This window comes from Syngnathus scovelli, chromosome 4 (assembly GCF_024217435.2).
Source record: "Syngnathus scovelli strain Florida chromosome 4, RoL_Ssco_1.2, whole genome shotgun sequence".
NCBI lineage: Eukaryota > Metazoa > Chordata > Actinopteri > Syngnathiformes > Syngnathidae > Syngnathus > Syngnathus scovelli.
This window is the reverse complement of record NC_090850.1, coordinates 19,851,512-19,870,554: the sequence shown is the minus strand read 5'-3', so window position 1 is coordinate 19,870,554 and position 19,043 is coordinate 19,851,512. Positions and strand designations below refer to the sequence as shown.

Sequence of the window (19,043 nt, the reverse complement as noted above, 5' to 3'; positions counted from 1 at the left end):
GTCAAACACACAACAAGGCCCCCGGCTCATTGTTGACCACTGGAACTAATCACCCTGATGGCACCTCCAATAAATCCCCCCCCCTCCTTTCTATCCTCGACCCGGTCGACAGTGATTGGGGTGTACCTATGTGTGACCGCGGACAATACAACTTCGCCAAAGGCAAATAGAATGGGGGTGCTTTGAGGCAATATTTAGCTTGGCCAGATGGCCGCTTGCATGCAGCAGGCTGCTTGGCCCTCCACATCTGCTCCTTGTGATGTGCCAGCAACTGCGCCACACTCGCACTTTGACTTGTTGGACCACTTTCTTCCCGGTGAGTCCTGCTTTGTCCCGTTTCAACCCCCACAGCCTCGAGACTTTAGCTTAACCTCGGTGAGATACTGTATAGTTTGTTAAGTGGTTCTCAAGAAAAAGTTTACACGACTAAATATTAGTTGGGCTATTTATAGGGAAAGCGAAATGTTTATGGATTTTTGACTTTGTAAATGTGTTTTCCAACAAAAATCTCATTTAGGCGCCTCAAGCATATACAAAACAGTACCAATGGAAAGGCTGCCTTCACAATAAAAACTTACCAAATGATACATTGACACCAATTAAATAGCCTTAATTATTAATTAATTTATTTTTTTATTTACTTATTTTTTACTTAATGATCTGCTCTTACCTACTGCCTACGTTAGCTTTTTTTTTTTTAAATGAAAGAGATGTGCAAGCCCTTGTAAAGAAAAATCCAACACCTATGTGAAGCAGTTCACAGTCCTTATTTGTCCACTTAAACGTATTTAAACATTAAACGTCCAATATAGAGTGAGGGCAGTGCAAAGACAGATTTACGTTTAAGTTCCGAGGTCAGTTTGACAACGGTTCCTTTGTGGACAATCACAGGTTGGGGATTATATCGATTTAAAAATAGCACACTTGATGCAAGTACAAAAGGACACATGCATATTCATCCAAACACTGACTCAATAGAAAGCCATCTTTTACTTTAAATTGCTTTATGAATTCTACCAATGATGCCTTTGGAATTCCCCTACTCAGAAGTCACCTTTGCTAATCCGCTTCAGACCTAAATGGACTCGCTGCCGACAAAATTGAGTGAGGACAGCAAATGTGCGTGCATGCTTCTGTTGTATTTAGTGAGTGGACATTTACAGTATTTGTGTGTGTGTGTGTTGCTCGTGTGCCCGTCACATCATGTGATTACGGCGTGAGCCAATTGGATTAGCAGATTACCACAAGAGTCGCCCTATGACCCTTGAAAGACACTCGGTAACACCCTCGAATTTGGTCGACAGACGCCCGGCCCAGTTCACACTACACGAACTTGCCGTGTCTGGAAGGTCAAAGATAAACAGGACATTATAATTTGAGGGGGATTACAAGTATGAAGAGAGATTAGGCCATCGGGACAACGACAATAATCAGCATTAAAGACATGCTTCCTCAAGAGGCAAATCTCACGGATTTGAGCACGTGCACAATGCTTGGGCATCTGGTTCTGATTCTCGTGCTCTGGTGGATTCCTTGAGGGGGTCCGCAAAAAACAAACTACAAACCATAGAAATTCTTCAGAAAATATCCATAAACATTTTTTAAATGTTTTCTTCGGGAGCTGACGGGAATTGCGGAAAATAATTCCCAGAAAAAATACTCAAAAGTCAATTGTCTGGCCTGGCATATTTCAGTTGGGAGGGGGTCAGTGCCCCCGAGGGCCTCCTCTCTAGCTCCGCCGGTGTTCCTGTTCTGTTTGAGCAAATACAACCTCCTAATTTTGCAAATTCATCAAATGACTATTTTCGGTACTGGGTATCAACTGGGAGTTCCCAACATTTAGAAATTCTCCAACTCCCTTAAAACAACTTCGGACCCTAACCCTAACCCTGAAAGGTGTAAATACAAGCGACTGCCATTGGTAAGGGCGTTACTCAACGATATAGTCAATTTCTAATACTTCTAATGTACACAGCCAATGTTGATGCTAATCTATGACCCAACTGGCCGGCCCGTGTTTGTGGGTAGTTGCTCCATAAACAAGCAGAAAAGACATGACCCCGCTGCTGCCAAAAAGCCTTTGAACCAAATTACTTCCTCTCGCACGCTAGCGCTTTAATGGCGTGTGGGAGGACATAAAACAGGTCGGATAATTTGTAGTTGGGAAATCATATTTCCATTGAAAACATGACCACTGATTTATAAGATGGGGTGTTGGGAATGCGCCAATTATTTTTTTTTCCCTCGCCCGATCCGAGGATCGGGTTACGGCTAATCGACGAGGCGCTGAAAGCACTAATTAGGTTTTGTAGTGGAGTGACACAAGCAAAGAAAAGAAAAGGTGCCACATTAAATAAGTTCTCCCCGTGTAACTCAAAGCCTGCAATTTGAGATGCTCTTTATGGATTAGGTTGTGGGAATACGAAAGGTCTCAACAAAACGCAAGAGTCATCGCACACTGGAAAAGAAATCATCCAAAAATACGTTTTTATTCGATTGTTGTTGTTTTTGACTTTGGCTTCTTGTTGTTCTACCCAAAGATTCTCAAGCCAGACTTATTTATTTTGTGGGCTTTTCATTTATGAACCTGAAGGGTCATCAGTTGAGGTCGTCTACAATTGCTTTCTGCTCTCTCCTCACTTTGCCAATTGCAACAGGTGTTCTTGAATGTTCTTGTCTTGCGTCTTTCATTGTGTCTTCTTCTCATTTAGTATTCTTGGCTCCACCCACCATGACTTTCTGCTATTGTTTTGTTGTCTTTTATTGCTTTTCTAACTTTTTATTATGTATGAACTGTCTGCCGTACCCTTAACAAAATAATCCATTAATACTTACAAGTAAATAAATAAATAAATAAATAAATATAAACTAAATAAATACATACAAAAGCACTAAAATAATTAAAATTAAGATTAAATAAAAATATTAAATTATATTAATTAATATTTAGTTAATATTAAATCAATTTTACATAAAAATATTTTTTTATTTCTATTCAACTCACCTGTTTTACAGTTTGTGGCAGAATCTAAATGAATGAATGAATGAATAAATAAATAAATAAATAAATAAATAAATAAATAAATAAATAAATAAATAAATAAATAAATTTCTAAAATAAAATAAAAAAGAACTATTCAGCTCATTTTTGTCTGCCAGTTTGTGGCAGAATGTACTTTGGCAGAACAAGGCATTGAAGTCACTCATGATGAATGACAAAAAAGTAAATATAATAAATAATACATTTGTAAATTAGGGGCCATGTACTTGAGAGGGTTTTAAATTACCACATTGCTAAACCAACACATAAAATGCGGACGTTTAGACGCCCCCGCTTCTCTCTGAGGTTACAATAGAGATATTTCTGAAGGAAACGGAGTCGCTGCGTAAAGACAGATTGTTCATACTTGTCCAAACACGGCATAAATCAGGCAGGCAAATGTTGTTTTTCTTTTCTGGGTGCCTTGACATAAAAGCTATAAAATTATATAAACAGAGACTGTTACCTTTTTCTGTCTGCCGTGCGCAAACAAAAGACGTCTGACGGATGACCTACAAGCTTTGGAATTTTCCACTTTTTTTTTTTTTATGAAGAGAATTCAACTTGACAATCAGAGGGCAGATCACGTGACCACACGGGCCCGTGGCGATCTGGCACGTTAAGTCGTGCATACATTCACAAATTGGCCTTTTGGATGCTGTTTTTAAAATGCGGCCAGGTGCTCTCGGCAGGTTTGACCGCCACCGCTGACAAACAACAAACAAAGTGCTCTCCCATTGACACTGATGGTTTATGTCACTCATGCGCTGGTGCTGTCCTCTACCTCTGGACGGCAAAGCAACCCGGCGGGCCAGGACACCTGATGGCTGCCAGGTTGAATGCTTGCTGCCAAGTACCAGCAGAGACAACATCTTAGCAGCAATGGAAATGACAAGTTAGCACCAACTCCAAAGTTGGAGTACAGTTTGTTTGAGTCACCGCCATAGCGGGATTTTTTAGCGATGGCAACATGTCCCAATATATTTGCCCAAAGGGATTTTGTTATATATGCTGTACATTTCTGGCAATCAAGACTTTACAATCCACCTCAAAGTGTATTGTGACATGCCACCCTATTCTGTACACAGGCCGTCAAAATCTTCATACAGGCACAAAAAAAAAAAAAATTGCTGGGTTTGTAAATAGACACATGGCCAACTTGGCTAGGTTTGGTTGGGTGCCGCAGAGTCATTGAAGAGTTTACAAAAGCTCAGTGAGGCAGACATGAGGTCACTGTGCATTAGAAGGTAAAAAGCATCCGAGCGGGACAGAATACTTATTAACCCGAACGAGGGAGTGTTGCTATTGTGTCTCCATCAACTGCCTGGGGCGCAGGGGGGCGGGGGTATCTATTTGGGAAAGGTTATATAAAATTATTTCGGAATAACGGAACTCGTTCATTTCATAATTTAAACAGTTTAAGAAATTTGGTGCTGCAGAATTTTTTACCAACAGACTTTAAATGGGCTAAGCAGTAAATGCAGATGGTAAAATATGTAATCCAAACAGTGTGTGAACACAACTCATTCAAGCTGGCTTGCTGAGTCAGAGTGTGAGGTTGCTGATGTATGAAATGAGGGGAGTACCTTTCATTTCCTCCCCAGCGTGGTTCTCTTGGAGTGCCCAACACACACACACATACAGACACACTTCGGGGCCGCTTTGCTGCTTCACGCCTGTGAGTCAGAGATGAGAGAGAACACAGGAAGACAGTCAAACGCATGTATAGTCAGTCACACATATATAGAAAGAGTGCAGTCACTGGAGCCCAAAGTCATTAAAAAAAAAAAAGAAGAGGTTCCACTTGCTGGTTATTGTCAACGAGTGGGCAAACATTAGCCACAAGTGGTTGTGGATTTTGCCATTGGAGCAGTTTTGTCAGAATTGGTCAACATCTCAACAAGAATTAAAATGTCATTGTATTTTTATTATTTCTCTTTTATTCATATTTTGTAGGTACGCGTTGGATGAGTGCGTGTCGGTAATCAGGCCAACATAACGTCAGGTCGTGACGACGTGCTAGGTTGGAATGCTTAGCGGAAGGATGACAGCAAGACAATACGGATGGAAGGACGGACGGACATACAGCCTTCGGTGGTGTCCGATGCCGTCACTCACCCTCAACTTCCCCACCTGGTCACTTTTTCCTGTCACCTCCCTCACCATCACCTTGTTGAGCGACATCCGTGCCACCCTGTCACCTATCCCCTTAGCCAGCCAGACTGTCAGTTCTACTGTCATGCAAACCCCCCGCCTCCCCATCTCAGAACGCACCCCGCCTTGACCTTTGCCTCTCCGGAGGCCCAGGAGGGAGGGCTGCTGTGTCCAGACATGCCTATCTGCAAGGATCACAGGGCTTGAGACATAAATGCTATAAGGGGTCTCAGATTTATGATGCTGTGTAATATTGTGGTTGAAGCAACCCACCCAAAGCTGTTGTGCACACAGGGGAGGATGCCGTGTGTTTAAGCACACATACTAACCGATTCTAAAAAAAAAATAAAAAAATAAAAAGTAACTCGAATGCAAAAACCCCAAAACTATGATAACCCTGTTCTATTAAAATAATCCAATGTCAAATTCGCCACATCCCAAAATAAGCAGCATGGCCAATCACAGCACAGCAGATAATTTCCAGGCATAAATCAGCAATTATTCTTTTGAGTCTGCTCTAAGGTAACTTAAATAATATGCCATGACATTTAAAAAAAAAATATGAATCATGACCAGCAGGCAAGTTTTGGGAAGCAGTTCATTCTCATTCTACCCTTAGGGCTGCGCTATTGCGTGTTACCATAGCAACCAGGGGCAGAGTTGTTGTGCGCCCCAAATGTAAATTTTACCAACCCGATATAAGGCACAAGACAGGTGTGACCCTCTGGACGAACATCTAATGACACTCCAAGGAAGTTTAGATTAATTTAAAAATTTTAAATTTCACTAAACTACCGTGCAAGTTTTTGAATACAAAGGAAGAAAATAAAAACGCAACAAGGAAGGGCTACAGATTTCTCACATCCCCAGCCTATTAAATTTTTGCTATTACTAGCCTCGAAAAAGCCTTGGGGGAGGTCCTGTTTTTCATATTGTATGGGAACACATGTTGAACACATAAACCTCTGGACAAATACGCGCATGTGATACCATAACAACCTCGTACCGTCACTTTAGCGTGGGATGCATGCGTAGCAACAGAAGCATAATTACACATTGGCTGACTAAGTTCCGAAAGCCCGCTAAGAAAGCCTTCTTCCTTCCTCCCTCCCCTCCCCTCCCTCCTCTTCTTCACATGCTCCCACACTGATATTTAACAAAACATTAATCTTCTTGCCAGTGCCTCCAAAGAATGGGCGCTGATCGAGCTTGAGCGCCGAGGCCCGGCTAATAGTCATTCCATTGTCGCGCCCTTTTATTTACGCCTTGGCTCGAGCCGGCAGATGAGGTAAGTCTCCTTTTTTTTCTTTTTTCATGTTATTATTCACAAGTGGTGATACATAAAGCCAGATTACACAAATGTCTCTCTGTTTCAGGCACCTCACTCCACCCCCTCCCCTTTTGCTTAATGTCCACCACCTTCTTCCCTCCCTGTCCCCTCCGGTGGCTTTCAATAGCACATTTCTCCCCTCTCACCCTCCCCCTTTTTTTTTTTTCTAAATCACTCGGTGCATTTGCATGTGAATCGCTTGTATATCTTCTTTTATATGATGCACCCACAACAGTGGCAAAAAAAAAGGACCCCCATCCAACCCTAACCCCCACTTTTTTCCAACACAGACATACATACATGGACGCACTAAAAAAAAAAAAAGATGTTACTCTGCAACTCCCCTCCCTGCGTTGGGAACAGAGCAGGTTTTATGATATGGAGACAAGTCCTTTGTGCTCTCCCCAGAGACGAGGCCTCTGTCTGCCCATGTTACTGGGGCGATAATCCTGCTGGAATTTCTCCTAAGCACTTTTTACTGACATTTTCAATTACCGCCATGCCAGCCTGCGCTAAATGCCATTTAAGAGGGGCCCCCACGTCATCTGCATGCTGAATCATATCTGGGAATCAGCAGGATTGCTGTTGGCCAACTCCACTTGGATGGTCACATGATTGTTGGGAAGAGCTGGGGTGCAATAAATGAAACTTTTGAGTGTTTAGACAAAAGCAAGGCAAAATGAAATATGCCCTATCTTGTGCCACAGTATATAAAAAAAAAAAATTCAGAAGTTTTGATGTGTTCATCAGGCTGTTCAGAGCCATGCAACCTAAAAAAAAATAAAAAATAAAAAAAAATCAACGAAACCACATTTCCATCATAGAACAGCAGAAAAAATGAAAAAAAAACCTAAATAAAAAGCTTCTTATTGAAATTAGATGCTCTCTATTTGGTTCAATAATGTGCTCAAGACTGCTGAAGAAAAAGAAAAAAAAACCCAGCCACTCTGCAAATACTTTTTATAGCGCAACTTTTGCAACGCATTACTGCCTCAGGTCAGACACGCACTTACACACCAGTCAAACCTGCCTTGTAATTTACAACATCCACATGGCTCAAATAGAGCATCCAGAGACTCTCAAAAGCAAACACACACGCTGACCTCGACGGCGCATTCGCGGCCGAGCTTGTTTTTCGCTTTCACCTCTGTGAAAAAGCGCTCGTTTAGCACGTCGCAATAACTCACACTTGCATCGTCATTTGCCCCCGCGTTCGCCCTTTTCGGTGGAGCCACTTCAAAGCCTACGGGTAGATTTATAACTATCGAAGACCTACATTATACCATCATAAGACATCGCTCAAATGAAACAACCAAATAACTGCCAACTGTCAACACGAGTTGCGTAATGTTCTTGTTGAACTTGGATGGCGCCAATCAACGCTGCTGTTGGGCATATTCTGATATACTCACCCCCCCCCCCCCCCCCCATTCCTGGAGACCCCCTTACGATCATTGATGATCCAAGAACATCTGTTTACATGTTTTCTTTTTTTTCCCCCTCCTTGCCGCCAAGCTGACATCATCCATCGGAGCGCCCCTTCCTTCCTGTCTCGCTTTCGGATGGGCTTTGTTATGACAGGTTTAATTGAGGGTTGTCAAGGCATAACATTTTTGTAAATATCACGCCGCCAACACAGAGGAAACAGCCTGTAAAGCACACACACGTTTGATAATGTGTGTCATTGTGTGTGTACGGATTCTCAAAAGGTATTTGGATACTCACTAAATATATGTGGCTCAATTTCTGATTATCCAGGAATTGATTTTTCTTTCCAAGTGAGCCCAAATTCTACTGCGCATGTTTATCACTTCTTTCCAGAACCCCATTGCTGCATTTTTCAAAACATCTTTATTAGCGCCCGAGCAATTTCTTTGTTTAAGTGATGACGCCTTCTGAGTCAGCCTGCTACCCCATCCAAAGATCACTCCCCCCCCCCCTACCCCCCGTTTAGATGAGTCACTCCTCCAATGTCGCTTACCGGAACATGCAGGGCCTCGACACAATGGAGGCCGCACGTAAAAAAAATCGGACGTGCATGCAAAGCCGCAGCGAGAGGCTCGCTAATGACTCAGAGGTCTACTGTACAAGGACGCCATCTGATTGGCTCGTCAAGGAGCTGAAGTGTGCAACGCCAACCAGGTGTTCTTTGAAACCTGTCACACGGATGACAATTACACAATAAGATCATCTTCACGCCTGATGAATACACTCGCACGAGAGATGAGCTCAGCTTTTTGACAATGGCCACACAGACACTTATCAACATCCAAATAAATTTTGTGCAGTAATTGTAAATCAAAATAAATAAATAAATAAATAAATAAGCCCTAATTTTGTGAATGAAGGTTAAAGTTGAAAATGCACAAATGTGGCTGAGAAATTGTGCAAAGTCCACACAAAAAAAAACAAGCTCAACAAACACACACGCCTGCATTGTCGAACCACTAAACGTTGAATATCCATGACGCAGAGAGCGAGTAAACACAGACCTTCTTATTTACTGTTGGAAGTCACTTTATAACAATGGAGTACGCCGGAGGAATTCATTTCAGAGGCTCTTTAACGAGATTCCGGGATGGTGATATAACTTCGTGCCGCTAAGAGATGATGAAATATGAAAATTGACAGCGCCGCCAGGCAGCCGTTTACGAGGGGGGCCTCCTTAAGCCGGACACCTGTGTCCTCCATAAGTCATCGGGCGCGGTGCTCATCACTGAGCAGGAGGGATTTACGAGGCCGGAGAGTGCATATGACCAGAATGCACAGCCGCCATCATCTCCATCATCTCGCTGCCATCAAGATGTGCGATCTGGAAGCTTCATTGATTCACTTGCAGCGTGTTAGCTCAACTAGCTTGTCAACAAGGAGGCCAATCCCGCGCTTGTGTGTTTTTAAGGGGTTACTTTCACTTGAATTTGTATATGAGATTTACTGGATTACAACTAAACGGCAAAAAGTTGGTTTGAATTTGAATCGTAATATCGTTTTTCAGGTAAAAAATGTAATTGAACCGATTCGAATCGCTCCATTTTAAAACATTAAATCATTTCTTTTTGCAGAGCTATAACATAGAAGTAAAGGCCAGGTTTATATCTCTGATAAGTTCATTCATATCGTAAAATGACAAGAGACTCATTGCATCATACGCTCTTACCGAATCATAATCATACTGAATCAAAAATGAATCAATCCGACTCTCCTTCAATTGCTTCGCACCAATGTATCAGGTAGTACAGCAAATCCTGTTTCATTGGACGGATGAATATCCCTACAAAATTTTGTACTGTACTAAAACTAGTGCATGCATGATTAAAATAAACACTATCAACTCCAAAAATACATGTATTTATTTTTGTATTGTGTAATCACAGAGTTTAGTTTTGACTTGTACTATTTTTTTAATTGTTTGGGGGAAAAAAACAAGTACATGTTCAACATTTGTAAGAAAAAGATAATGCTATCTTTCCAAAACAGTTGGAGTTGAAGAACATGGCCTCCAGCCAAAACAACGCAGGTTTGATTCCCCAGATCGGTGTGCATCAAAACCAAAGTTTTGAAAAGTTTTCTTGAGCTTGCACTGCTCTGCATTGCTGTTTGTTTGCATATCTTTTACGCAGAGAATGTGTGCCATTGACACACGCACTCACAGGGAGAGTCAGGTGGTCAAGGGAAGTGCCGAGGGCAGCGAGCCAAGCAGGGCCAGACAACAGCTATGACAACAAGGGGAGGGAGGCTGACGATGAACACTGTACTATGCTGCAGCAGCGCTTGCTGCTGTTAAAGCTGCGGGTCAAGTTGCCTTGGGGCTCTCGGCAAGCGAGTGAGCGAGGGCAACACGACCTGGATGTGAAGCAGAAGCACATATCCAAACCTTGGACTTCTCAAGCGCAACTCGACAGCAAGGAAAGAGCAGTTGGAGGGATTCAAGCTAGGCGCCGGACAACTTGGAAGCGGGAATTTCGCACATCGGACGTGGGCCATAGTAATGACGATAAAACTTGATCATACAAAATAATTAATAGTAATTAAAATTGTCAAAATCCTCAAAATGATCATCAAAGTTTGACACATACAAAATGCAACATAATAAAGTCATTTCCCATCTGCACTTGAGTAAAATGACCTCAGTAGTAAGCAAGCTCGAGTTATCTTGGCAACGATTCGGCCTGGCTCAGCTTGAGCTCGTGTCCCCGCCGTTCGCGAGACTGACGTCCATGCAAATCATAACAGAGGCGAGCGGCCGGGGTTCAGAAGGCCCCCGCCGGCCCACCCCGAGCTGCCCGCTAAGACAGACAAACAGACAGACTGGGACAAATTGGGACAATCGACCCCCCCACACCCCCGCCACCCTACCTTCCATTACCACCCACTCTTCCTCGCCGTCGCAGCAGCTTCTGCTCAGGGGGCTAATTCCACCTTCAGATCACCATTTGTACTTATTATGCTGACATAATTAATCCCCTGTTGTGATCAGTGGGGGCATGAGTGGGGGCCTCTACGGCTCATTGGAACCCCCCCCCCCCCCCCTCCTCCCCCACCGCCCTTCTCTCTCTGTCCAACTTGTCTGGTGGCAGAGGTCTATCTCTTCATAATCCGCTGCGTGGTTATTGTTTGAGCTGGTGGCCCACCGGCGCTTTAATGGTGACATACTTTGCAGAGTGGGACATGTATACATTATAATTGGCTTATATTTATATTTAAATTAATTTCATTAATTAGTACCATGTTGGATTATGTTTTAAATGTTTGTTAATGAATTTAATAATGAATTGATTTAATGATTTAAGACATTTGTTTATATCCTTCCAAATGTCATTTTGTGCTCAGTTGACCTTGTTTAGACCCAGAAGATTCCCCAACCAAGGTCCAACAGGTGTTTATTTTTCTTTTTTTTTCCTTTCTCAATTTCACTACCAGGCTACCCATAACTTTGTTCTGCTTGCAGCAAATTTTTGCTTGTTATTTTGTGAATAACAGTGTTTGAGTTGTCTCCCATTTTTATTTTGGAGTACAGCCTCTCTTGTGTTTTGATGTGAGTCAAGGTTAAGACAAGCAGATATGGAAAGCAGAACGATGAGGGAGGATGAGGTTTAGATTGGTGGGGCGGTGGTGGTGGGGGGGCAGTCTCATCAAAAAACACCAGCTGGATTAATAAATCCACATCTTGAAGTGTCGGCCGGATTACAAGCGAAACATACGCTGGCAAGGCTGAGCAAACATTATGGGAATAATAACACGCACAAATGATCAGTGCCGGGTGGACGAACGCAAGGGTGCTTCTGAGAAATCAAAGAGACTGATGCTTGCTTGAACTTTGACGCACTGCTGTGTGTATGTGTGTATGTATGTGTGTGTGTATGTGTGTGTGTGTGCGTGTGTGAGTGAGAGAGGTCAAAGCTCGGTGGAAAAACACAGTTTGTGCAAATATATAATTCAAGGAAATTGTCCGCATATTCAATATCATCATGTAAGCTTGGTCAATAAAAAACAGATTGCAGTGAAAAGGCAAAAACAAAAAGGTAAATGTTTGCAAAATTGATCGCCTGTCAGATGAAGAACTTTAGACTTGTTTTGGTGTCGATTCCACTTCATAATGCTATTTGGGTCAAAATTAATCTATAACCGAGACTGATACCAAAGAAAAGCATGTTGAGGAAAATAACGAACATTACAACTCCCTGTTCAAATTGTCATCATCAAAAAAAGCACATCCTTTCTTTCCAAAAGAAAATATATATAATAAAATTATAATATAATATAATATAATATAATATAATATAATGCATTAAAGTTCCTCATTGACCATCTCTGGCCTTCATGCTGATGAATGGTGTAAAAAAAAAAAAAAAAATCAACAAAAAAACCAAAACATCCCCAGCGTCAAGGTTTCTTCTCAGCGTTATTATGGATGCAATTTCCCATGTCGCTTTGTGAACATTTCCGTGATCAGACACTACAAAACCTTATTTGACCATCCGGAACATTTGGCATTGCACCTGCTACAGCGATGGGAAGCTGCCTGTTATTTTCACCCTCAAAAGAAGAGCGTGTACAGTCAACAGCTGCATGTACCACAGTAGGAATTTGTAGCAAAAAAAAAAAAAAATCACTTCATGTCATTATATGGGTAAGAAAAGAACCAGTCGAACCACAATATCGTTTACCCTGAAAGAATTCTCATCAGACATAGACCCCCCCCCCCCCCCCCCTCGCCCCACCCCTTTTCACTTTCCACTCCTCATATTTACATAAAAGTTCAGCTGCATATTAAAAGGCGCTAAAATATTCACACTGTCAAAGGTGGTCAAAGGCTTCTGCGTTCACACAGGAGCTGACAAAGAGGCGGCGCTCAGCGCTAAGCCAAAAGACCACTGTTGAAATAAATCAGTGCATACAAAAGACACAGGGAGATAATGGGGCGGGGAAAAGCTGGGCCCGGTCCAGAAAAGAGGGAGAAAAACTCACATAGCAAGCGAGCAGCTGGCTGGGAACAAAGTCTGCGCATAGATTAATATTTAGTTTGCGGCACAATTTGTCCGGGACATACAGTATCACAGGAGGGAAAACATCATAACTCCCACAGGGCTTCAACCTTGCTGTGAATCAAAATCTAACAAATAACATGAAGAGGGGGTGAATAAAAAAAATAAAACATACAAAAGTTGGCAGATGGTTGGGAATGAAGGCTTGGAAGATGGGAACAGAGTAACCCAGAAACATCCGCTGATGGGACGTTGAGGCTTTGCGCCAGGATGTCAGCAATAAGTGTGTCATGGAAGAGTGGACGGGATTCATTCAAATATGGATCATATCGAAACCATAGCGACTAAAATGAAACTAAGAATTGCCTCCATCATTAAAAGGTGACTAAAATGTACAGTAGGTTTTTTTAGATTAACCAAACCTAGTTACATTACCAAACAAAATAGCTAGTAAAAATGAGTCAACTTTTTAAGTTTTCATTCTCAACAAGTGAGTTTTTTTCCAACAAGCAAAGTGTAGCTAAGGTTTATTTCTCATCTTAGAAAATTGCTACTTTTTCATTCCAAACAAGCTAAAATAGCTAATATACGCAGCTAAGATTCACTTCTCCAAAAGTAAGTGAAATATAGCTAACGTTATTTCACATTCACAAGTAAATGGAATTACAGAAGCTACTGATTTATTCACAAGTTAAAAAAATACAGCCAATACGTTCCCAATAAACGACTAAAATGTAGCTAAGTGGGTAAAATATAGCTTGAGTGAATCCTAGCTAAGGTTAGTTCGTATTTCTAACAAGTGAGTAAACTATAGATAAGACTTGTTTACCTCACAACAAGTTAGTAAACTGTAGCAAAGATTTGTTTACATTCCCAACAAATCAGTGTAAATCTTATTTTATTGAGGTAAAATAATGTTAGCGATGCTTTTCTTTAACTGTACTCGAGCGCTTGCATTCCCATGCGGTGATCATTCGGCCTCTGCTTAGAGTTGACTTGACTTTTTATGGAGCACTCCTTTCCATCTTGTCGTTTGAAGTAAGCGCAGTCTGCCCTCCTGTCATTTCCTGTTTCGGGTGAGAGCACCGGGCGACCGCTGACGACGTCGGTAATTAAACGCAGCGTGGAACGCCCCATAGAGCGGCCCACTCGGCTGATGTTACGCCGACATAATGCCTCATTGGTGGGCGCTAAGGTTCACTGAACGGAACATTTACTCTGCGGGGGATGGGGGTGCATACAGCTCGTAGCTTTGGGAGGTTTATTTACATTTTGGACTGGGACGAATGAATTCACTATTTTTCATTGTGCAATTTTTTTTGCTGTAAATTTTAAAGGGCGCTAATAGAAAAAGCACATTTACAGTAATTGCACCAGGAATATTAAACTAAATTCCAATGCACACACGTCTGTTCCTGGTTATGATTAAACCAGAGTCGAGTTGGGCCTCCATGGCACATTAATTTCATAGCTCTATGAATTTACTGCCCTTTTTTATTTTTAACAGGAAGACATTTGAGGGGTCAAAGTCAAGGGCGCAAGGTTCGGCTGAGACACAGCTGGAAAGCTGCCGTTTGTTGACACTTTACAGGTCTTTTTTTCGAAGCAGATACAGAGGCGAGTGAGAAAGTGACAAAGTTTGGATTTGAGGGGTAAAATGAGATTGGGTATGGGTAGGTTGGGTAAGGAAGGTGGAATGGAAGGAGGGGTCAAGGGATGGAGAGATGGGTTAGGTAGGTGGTGAAGGTATTTTGTTTTAAAAAGGTTTTGGCTGTCCAAAGAAGCCGCTATAGCATGATTCTATTCAAGACAACACTGGCATGCAAATAGAAGTTCCGAAGAAAATAAAGTCCAAATGGAATCCAATTCCATATGTATCACATTTATATGCTGTAAAAGCACATGGTCTCATCACATACATGCAAATGAGGCCGTAGTGTGTCAAAGGTTTTTAAGCGAGCATTGTGCGAGTGTCAGCCAGAAGGCGCCGTGTGTAACCGTTTCTGTCGTGGCCTGACAATTTGATAGTTTCTCACACCTTACCCGTGCCAAGCGCCCCCCTCCCCCGACCCTTTTCTAGTTTGCCACCATTTCCGCCAAACTTAAAGCCAAGCACAAAATATGGAGCGTCTAATCCTTGGGCCTCGTGTAGCAGGGGCCTTTTAACAAATGGCCGAGTGTTCGGAACAAGTCTCGCCGTGTAGAAATAGGAGTACAAATAAAAAGAAAAGTAATCATCCTCACTGTTCCAATATTTTTGGAGGAGAGTTTGGGGAATTTTGGAATCTTTGATGTTGCTGCTGTCCACTTTCTCCCTAAGGGCGCTGAAATACTTTGAGCCTCTTGCGCTACCGCTTCTATCGTAGATTACAAAGGTGGCCAAGTCACACAGCTGCTCCCACAATGAAGCAGTCTCAGCTCCAGTGATGTTTGAAATACAAAATCAGACCAGTAGAAGAAATGAGCGTCGGGTGTTAATCTTCACACACTTGTCTCGTCTTTACGCTTTTCCCTTTCTCACAGTCCCATCTTACTCTGAAGTCAAGTCCTCATCGACCCTCACAGACAGCATAAAAGAAGAATTTACTACCTGTGGCTTCAGCAATATATTTTAGAAATTTAGATTGAAGTCAACAATTGTCCAGAAAATGTCCAAATTCCTGGTTAAAGGTTGTTTTGTGGCTCCTTCTACGTTGGACAATCTCTAAAGCGGTAGGAAATTTATCGCAGTTACGTTTGTATTGAATATATTTGCTCCAAACTAATTGACCGCTAGGGCGAGAGGCGCTGAATTAGGCAAATGGGGTCCAGGATGAGAAGTTGGACTTGATTTATTGCTTTCAATGCAATTCAAATCAATGGCTCCATTGCATTTCCCAGCTGAAATCATTGTCATGCCTAAGAAAAGAGAGATTAAGCGGCCCTAATGAGTTCCAGCGCTTGAATGTGTCGGCTCACCATTCAGGGGCGAAATCATATTTAATGGCTGACACTCAGTTCATGGCAGGTCCTTCTTTTTCTCAGTGTCGGGTCACCTTCGTCACCGGGAAAGTCCATTCAGCGATCGAAGGGGGGGGGGGAGTAGGGGGTAGGCTAAAGATATGCTGCGAGGTTCATGAAAAGAGGCGCGTGAGAAATGAAAACGGTAGGAAAAAGCGGCTGATTTCAACTCGGACGGATGACCTCACTGTGCCAAACGGCGAGACTTCAGGCGCTTTTGTTTCTACAAGAAGAGCTTTTAATTTCATTTCAGGCCAGACGTGGCAGTTGCCTCGGCTAAAAAATGTTGCGCGACGCTAATAAATTAGGATGCTGTTTGGCTTCGTTTGTCCGGATGAGTCTGCTGTTATATTTGCGCATTCATTTGCAAATTCACTCCTTACAATTAATTCGAATGGGCCGATAAAGAAAGTGGAGCATGGCCATAATTTGGCTTTGGCCTGACAAGAACGCTGTTATCCCGGCTTTTTTTCCCCCCCCCCCAACCGCCTCTCTTCTTAGCCACTTGATTTACTTCTTTACTCTTGCTTGTTAAGACACGGACTGCATCAAAACATATTCATTTCCATACGCCAATCAATGCGACGGCTGTAATTTGAGCCCCCCCTGTCGATGGCAATACACCCCGATGAGGTTAAAAGACATTAGGGCCAGCGGGTATGAGATTAACAGTCATTGGCTGACAAATGGAAAAGAAGGGCCGTCCCAGCTTATTCCAGTTTAATAAGCGAGCGATCCATCCCATTGATTATTCAAGCGCTAATATGCCGCAGCCAAAAATCAATCGGTAGCGTAGCGCTCATTTCAAAATGAATGCAATTACTGTTAATGCTGAAGAAGAAAATAATCAGTGAGGAAAGAGGCTCTTGTTTTAATTTGTTCAGATGCTGCCCATCTCGTTGCTCGTTAGGCCTAACATAGAAGTATGACATTACATAACTTTGTTAATATGTGCATCCAGAGTAAAGGATGACAGTGTAGCGTAGAATAGCATAGCATGACGTAGCAAGGCAAAATAAATTTAATGGTGACGTCCATATAATGGCAAAGCGTTGCATAGCGCATAGCATAAAAGAGGACATAGCATAGCATAGCATAGCATAGCATAGCATAGCATAGCATAGCATCAACTACGTGTCCATCCAGTTTCAGAATACCAGAGCATTGCTAAACCACGTCTCAGAGAGATTTTAAGTCATCTCTTGTCTGCAACAATTCATTCAGGCTTCCTATGAATTGCATTTAATTGGATGGATTTTTATGGATCCATTCACGGGCTCACTCCCAATTGGACACACCAAGTGAGAAAAATAAAAATCCCGCACATTCCTCTGTAGAATTCATTTCAATCCCCACTTAAGTCTCTCTAATCACCCGGACAACCAATAAAGCTGTTTGCTTTTTTCCAATCATCTCTAGTTAGAGAGAGAGGGAGAATACGAGAGAGCATGAGAGCGAGAGAGCCACCATTACTGGATAATAAAGCATCCATATGGTGTAAATGTTGAGCCGTTGCAAATCCTTTTAAGCTCAACTGGACGGCAACCTGGCAGGAAAGGTCACCAAGACAAGTGTCTGACCTGAGCCTGTTTCATTTTGGGTTATTTTGGAAGAGGCCAGTACATATAAAAAATAAAAAGATGAGACGATGTCTTGCTCATAATTTAAAGAGGGATGAAGATGTAACGTTGATGCTGATGAAACCGCCGTCACAATGACACAATACTTGTGACTGAACACACTTCTGCCCCAAGCCACACTTGGCAGTACCTCCCCAACACAAAAGGTTCACTATGCTGACAAGTCAACTGGAAGGCAGCTTAAACTTTGAACCCGGAGGTCAACTCATTGACACCATTGGTTGCCTGGGCTGTCATGCAAACTCAACAACTTGTGAATGATACGCACAACAATGTTGGTGTGTTCTTAAAACACAATGACTACTTCATGAACCATTTTATGTAGTTTTTAACTCAGTAAAACAATACACAATTAAAATTACATATATCACCAGCCTGAGTCAAAGTTGTTTTTTTCCGCCGCCTAATTTCCCGGAGGTGGAGTCGGACAGGTGCAGTAGCAGCTATTGTTTACCTCTGACGGGATTATTTGTACCTCTCAAATACGCAGGTATCAGAGGGTGAGGCGGGCGTATGTCGACAATGGCCGGATTTCTCCTAGCATGCAGGTCGTGTAATTTTAGCTGCTCTGTAATTAGGGGCTGAACCGTCAGGACCTGGGGGACGCCTGTCTACAAATGTGGAAGAAGTCCTACCGGAGGGAGTAGGGAGTCAACTAGTTTGTTCCCTAATGGCCATGTTTCAAGTTGAGCAGTCTTTGTTGTACAATTTGCAAGCTTGACTGTGTACATTTAAACACTTTGAAAGAAATCTTAATCTGGGAATTGGTGCGGCCGTGTTGTTGTATTCCGTAAACCATTTGTCAGCTAGCTTAGTTTAGCCATTTAGCCGAACTTTGTCGTGTAATGTCCGACGCTGACAATGAGCTCAACTGTGACGGGAAAGATTAAAAGTGTGTTTTTGGAAGTCCTGCTCCTGGTACTTCCTTGACTGAGTATTAAAGCTCTTAGCATTTGAAACGTCTCGACCTTTATTTCAACGACATCATGACTAACGTTGGCTCCGTCATCAGGGAAACTAGTCTGTTGTGGCTGCCGGAAAAATAGTGTCAACGTAGATTTAATTCCGCAATAGTCACATGGGTGAAATTTTATTCAGTTACTATATCTGTACATTTACATACATAAAAAAAAAAACATTGGGTGGAGGCCTCATAAAAATCTTTGTGCTTATCAAATCAACTCTCATGGATCAGGCACACGCTTCCCAACGAAAGACTTATAATTGAGGGTGACAACTGAGAGTGATTGAAATGACGAATGAGCAGCATTAACTTCTCTGATGGCGAGCATACAAAGAAAAAAAAAAGCATACGTCCTGACGAATGCTTTTAATGCCATTGAGAGGACGCGGGCAGACGGATCGCACGTCTCGTCGCACGGAGCTTACATATA

At 42.4% G+C, this 19,043-nt stretch overlaps 1 protein-coding gene across 8 annotated transcripts in view; it reads right to left on the bottom strand.

The window, feature by feature from the left end:
• The window catches only part of sall1a (spalt-like transcription factor 1a), a 121,707-nt gene that overhangs the window by 29,977 nt on the left and 72,687 nt on the right, over window positions 1-19,043 (bottom strand). For all 8 annotated transcript variants that reach the window (XM_068650498.1, XM_068650501.1, XM_068650497.1 and 5 more), the window contains one exon: window positions 4,627-4,716. The gene's annotated coding sequence lies outside the window, so the exon portion shown is untranslated. The remainder of the gene's footprint in view (window positions 1-4,626; window positions 4,717-19,043) is intronic.